This window comes from Bufo bufo, chromosome 1 (genome assembly GCF_905171765.1).
Source record: "Bufo bufo chromosome 1, aBufBuf1.1, whole genome shotgun sequence".
NCBI classification, from domain to species: domain Eukaryota; kingdom Metazoa; phylum Chordata; class Amphibia; order Anura; family Bufonidae; genus Bufo; species Bufo bufo.
The window spans coordinates 184724844-184730862 of NC_053389.1; positions in this window are offsets into that span (position 1 = coordinate 184724844).

The window sequence follows — 6019 nt, forward strand, 5'->3', positions numbered from 1 at the left end:
CTAATAAAGGGGAGGGCGCTGTGGATGTTACTGTTAAGGGGGTAGGCAACTGTGGAGATCACTGTTAAAGGGGCGGGGTAATGTAGATGTCACTGTTAGTGGATACTGTCGATATCTTTTAACGACACACACAAACATTAAAGGGGTTATCCCACTTCGCCTTTTCATACTTACCTGCTGCCACCGCGCCGTTCACTTCGTGGATTCTGGCTGGGGGCGGGCTTCATCTTGATTGAAGTCTTCTCCTGGCCGGGCCGTGCGCTGGACTGAACGCGCACGCTGCCGCGCATGCGCCATGTGACTTATTTCTGGCCAGTATAGTACAGAGCCGGCGTGCGCGTTCGCAGCTCTGTACTATTCTGGCCGGGAAGAAGTCACCGTCGCGCATGCGCGGCAGCGTGCGCGTTCAGGACAGCGAGCAGCCCTGCCGGGAGAAAAGGAGTCGTCTTCTGAGCAAGCGTGACTGGAGAAGAGCGGTGGCCGTAACCAGGGGAGACCGAGTCACAACAATAAGGTAAGTGGGAATGAATTTTATCCTAAACGGTGGGAATTTTTTAATCAAGTATATTTACAAAAATGATCACTGTCAAATCATTAACTGATTTAACAGTGATCATTATGATGGGATAACCCCTTTAAATGAAATAGAGGCTGCTGCTATTTTACCCATTGTTGAAGCAGCTCAGGTTTCACTGGTAGCTCTTCAGAGCAGTTTGTGCAGGCATCAGCATGCTCACTAGCAGAAGCCTTTCAGCACCATGCCTGAACTCCTCTTCTACAGTGCTCAGCCTCAGATGACCAGTTCTACAGATTGTGTGGAGGATGAGCAAGAATTTACTTCTCGCTGCAGCTGCAAGAGTCAGGCAGGGGCTATGAAAGGATCAGTGCTTCCTTAAACGTGGAAGAGAAGTCTGCTGACCTGCATTGGATAAGTCGTCATGCCCCTCACCCTTCAGTCAGTTCACGGTAAGTGCACTGCAGTGCATCGGTGGCAGCCAAAGGCCTCTTATGTCGCTGTCATGCAAGGTGCTAGCTGATGGGTGGTTTGGTTTCCCTGGTGGACTTGGGCCCCAGGTGGCCACCCAAACCACTCATATTGCAGTCCATTGATTCCTCCTCTGCTCTTCCAAACTCCTGGGGTACAACACAGTCTCAGGTCTTTGGTTCTGCCTGAATCTGCAACTGGAGATCAAGGGCAAAAACATCTTGCACTGCACCTCTTGATAAAATGAAACAGGTTTTAATGGTCAAGCTTACTTTTAAATAATCCCACAACATGCATTGAGCTGAACAAGTATAACAATTGATAAAACAAAAAATGGACCCTCCATTTCCTTCTGACTAGTTTCGCTGTTCTGGCTTCATCAAGGGACAGGACACGGAGCTATCTTTCACATTACAAAGCTTCATCAAAGGGTGGTGAGAACTTTTATGGCCCTTTAACTTTGTTATACAAAGAGCTCCAGGACATTGATTTTATTTTCTTTGCAGTCATTATTTTTTCCTAGACTACAGGGACCAGGTCCCCTGTGGTAGCTAATAGTAGATTCTAATACTGCCTCATTATGTATTATGAACCACATTTCAAGTAAAATGCCCACAGCATGTGGATGAGATTTGTTAAAATCTCATCCACTTTGATCCTACTGTATGCAGTGTGGATTTTCAGTGTGCAGATTCACAGCATACATGCCGCATGTGTGGCTGTACCTTTACACTTGTTGAACACAGAAATTCCAATCTGTATTCCTCCAGATAGGAGTCTATACAGACGCAGTGACATTATTTACCACCATTCAAACAACACAATTGCATGGGGCCCCTGGGAGGCAGGTCAGTGACAGTGTCACAACTTTTAACAGTTGTGGACAGGACAGTCATTCAGGATCACAATTCTTGGTGGTGGCCAGTTTAACTGTATGCTGCCAGCTTCCTCCTTTAACAGCACATTTCTCAATGTATTTACACTAGATATCTGGCTTAAATACATTGATAAATCTCCCCCATACAGCTCTAAATCTCATGCTTCCCTTCACATAATACATTACAAAACTGTCTTCCTGTAGCGACCACTAGAGGAACCTCAGTACAATTACAGTGACTGTAATAATCTGTTTGCACTGAGCTCACCCTAGAGGTGGTTGCATGAAATTGTAGTGTTTTCTTGTCCAGAAGAAATTAAGGCCCCATGGTAGTCATGTGGTCTTGCACCACTGAAGGTACGCCACTGCCAGTATGTCTTTGGAGTGTGGGAAGAAACTGGAATTCCTGGAGGAAGCCCACACAAAACTGGGATGAACATACAAAGTGCATGCAGATGTCCTGGTTGGATTCAAATCCAGGACCCAAGCTGTCCAAGACAACAGTGCTAAGCACTGAGCAGCAGTGCTAATTATAATGATGTTGTATGTGTGGATATTAGAGAGTAGCTGTTGCCGGAATCTCCATCGTCACTACTCACATTATCCGTGTCGCTAATTGGGTTCACAATCTAAACACTGATACACAGGAACATAACCACCACTAAAGCTGACCCATGGACTCAAGAAGATTTGGCTCTGGTCATTATCTACTGGATACCATTCTAGCTCTTTCTTTGCCTCTAGGTACTGCAGCACCAACAAGGTCCTGATGTTGGCTGGCATCAGGACCCTGGGTGAGGGGGCAGTGGCACCTAAATGTGAAGAGAACCTGGGAGCAAGGAGCATTAAGTAAATGAGTTTGATATGGACTCTGAATTGATTTTTTATTTTTTTGTCTGGTCTGGGATCTGGATTAATTTTGTAGCTTTTTCTGGTGTCTGGACTAATTTTAACATCTAATCTTAGGTCTGATTTTTGGTGTCTGGAATAGGGGATTGAATTCCTTTTAGGGTCTGGCCAGTGGTTTAAATTAATTTTAGTGACTAGTGTGGGGTACCGGGCATATAAGGCAATATATTAAATCTTTAGGGGTATATATGGTGGCTCAGTATACTTTATCTCCAGGGACATATGCATGGCACCCTATATATCTGGTACACAGTAGGTTGATAATTATCAGGCCATGCTGGAAGTACATTTACCACAACCCAGCTAAGGCTCTAAGGGTCCACTTGAAAGTTTGCTTTGGAGCCCAGCAATTTCTACTTAAAATATGGTTTCCATTAAAGACATTTATTGCAAGCATGCTCATCTGTTTACATAACTCCCATAGAAACTAATATAGAGGGAGTTGGACATATGTATAGCCACCTCTCCACTAATTCACTACCTAGATGTGGTGTCCAATACACATGATAAGTAGTAACATGACTGCGCACTTGATATTGCCAGTCACATTTTTAATTTATAGAAGAAACATCTGAGAGTTAATACCATCTCCAGCCATCAAGGTCCTTTAAAGAGCTGGCCATCTGGCATAATTGGGTTGAAGGGCTTTGTCTGTCAGAGCTCAAGAGTTCTGCTTAGGAGATGAGAGAATCTTCCTGAAGGACATTGCTGCAGAATTCCACCAATCAGGCCTTCATGGTAGAGTGGTCAATAGATGCCACTGCTCACGACATTCCACTTGGAGTTTGTCAAAAGACACTTAAAGGGCTCTCAGGCCATGGAAACAAGATTAGGCTATTTGGTCTTACATTTAAAAAGCTGTTGGCTAAATGAGCATTCAGCCACCAGCTCTCTATTGACTCTCTCAACTCCCTCATAACAACCAAGTTTAACACATCCAGGGGCGGACTGGCCATAGACCCTGCAGGGAAATTTCCTGGAGGGCCGATGCCCATGGGACTACCTAAGGCCTCTTCATGGCCGCCAGCCGGGTACTTAACAATCTGATGCTCTCAGCATTAATTAATACAGCATATCAGGTACTTATGGTACTCGCCAAGGGTTGCAGATGCCCTCCTCAGGACAGTGATATTGGTGAATACTATGGTGAGGAAGGCAATGTTTTGTACTGCACTGTAGTATTTGGTTCTGCTGGGGCAGTATTTTGTGCTGCACTACAGTGTTGCTGGCCCTGCCTACTTCTGCTGTCCCTGCCTACCTGTGTTGCTCCATCTTCTGTCAATCTGGATTCATGAACAACATGGGGCCCCTTTTATTTTTTTTTCCAGGGCCACTTTGACCTGTAGGATACCAGCGCCATATATGTACAGTGCTGGGAAGTGGGTCTGAAATCCTAGTGCAGTATAGCTACGGCGCGCTGATCGGGGAGGCGCAGGAGCTGCGCCCACCCGATCAGTTGCAGGGGTCCCACAGTCACTGATAGCTGGACCCCTGCTGTATGCACCGGCATCAGTGAAAACACTGATGCCGGCGCACTAACCCTCGCAATGCCTCGGTCAGCGCTGCCCATGGCATGTGCGGTATCCTGACGCGTCCCGGGTGTCCATCAGGTCCCCGCACTGCTGTGACGAAGACTTGATTGCTGGGACAGCAGCCCGATGCCTCACAAAAAGTGTAATACCAAGCAATCAAAAAGTCTTATGTACCTCAAAATGGTACCAATGAAAACGTTACCTCTTCCCGTAAAAAAAATTAACCCCCATTAAGACAATCACTCAAAAAATAAAAACCAATGGCACCCGTAAACCAATCCATTAAAATCTGCGCTGCAAAAGCCATATGGCGCTCCTTCCATTCTGAATTCTGCCCCCACAGCAGTTTACCACTACATATGGGGTGTTTCTGTATTCAGGAGAAAATGGGTAACAAATTATGGGGGGATTTTTCTCCTGTTACCCCTTGTGAAAATGAAAAATTTGGGGCTAAAGTAACGTTTTATTGGAAGAAACAAGACTTTTCATTTTCATAGACAAGTGTTTCCAAATTCCGTAAAACGCTTATGGGGTCAGTGCTGCCTTAGTATATTCTTTAAGGGGTGTAGTTTCCAAAATGGGGTCACTTTTTGAGGGTTTCCACTGTAGGGGTATGTCAGGGTCTCTTTAATGGTTCCTAAAAACCATTCTAGTAAAATTTGCCTCCAAAATCCATATGGCGCTCCTTTCCTTCTGACCACTGCCACGTGCCTATAGAGCAGTTTACCACTACATATGGGTTACTTCTGTAAACTGCAGAATATGAGTAATGTATATTGATGTTTATTTTGCTGTTAACCCTTGCTGTGTTGCAAAAGAAAAAAATTTGATTAACGTAAAAAAATACCAAAAAAATAAAAATTTTGAAATTTCACCTCCATTTTCCTTTAATTCTTGTGGAACACCTCTAGGATTAACAAAGTTTGTAACATCAGTTTTGAATAATTCGAGGGGTGTAGTTTCTAAAATGGGGTAATTTATTGGTGGTTTCCATTACGTTAGCCCCTTAAAATCACTTTAAATCTAAACTGGTGGTTAAAAAAATTGTGTTGGAAACTTTGTTGAAAATGTGAAAAATTGTCATAAAAAAATAAAAATGACATTTACAAAATTATGCCAATTTTAAGCAGACATATGGGGAATGTCGATTGATAACTATTTTATGAGGTACTATCTGTCTTAAAGGGCTTCTATCACCAGATTTGGTCCTATTTAGCTGACTGACACTAGCGATGTGCTAGTGTCAGCAGTCCATAACAGTGTTCTTACTTATCATCTGTCTGCTGCCATTCACCTTAAAAACGTACTTTTATAGATATGCTAATGAGCCTCTAGGTGCTATGTGGGCGTCATTAGCACCTAGAGGGCTCCGTCCACTAACCATTTCAGCCGCCCATCGTGTCCCTCCAGCCCGCCCCGCTCCTGTTGATTGACGTGAAACTTCTCAGTATCTCGTACCAATTCCCACGCCTGCGCCGTGCGCTTCTGTATTCTACCGGCGCCGGCTTCCTCACTGCGCCAACTATGTTACAGTGAGGAAGCCGGCACCAGGAGCGCGGCATTCACTCACTGCGCCTGCGCCGAATACAGAAGCGCACGGCGCAGGCGCGGGAATTGGTACGAGATACTGAGAAGTTTCACGTCAATCAACAGGAGCGGGGCGGGCTGGAGGGACGCGATGGGCAGCTGAAATGGTTAGTGGACGGAGCCCTCTAG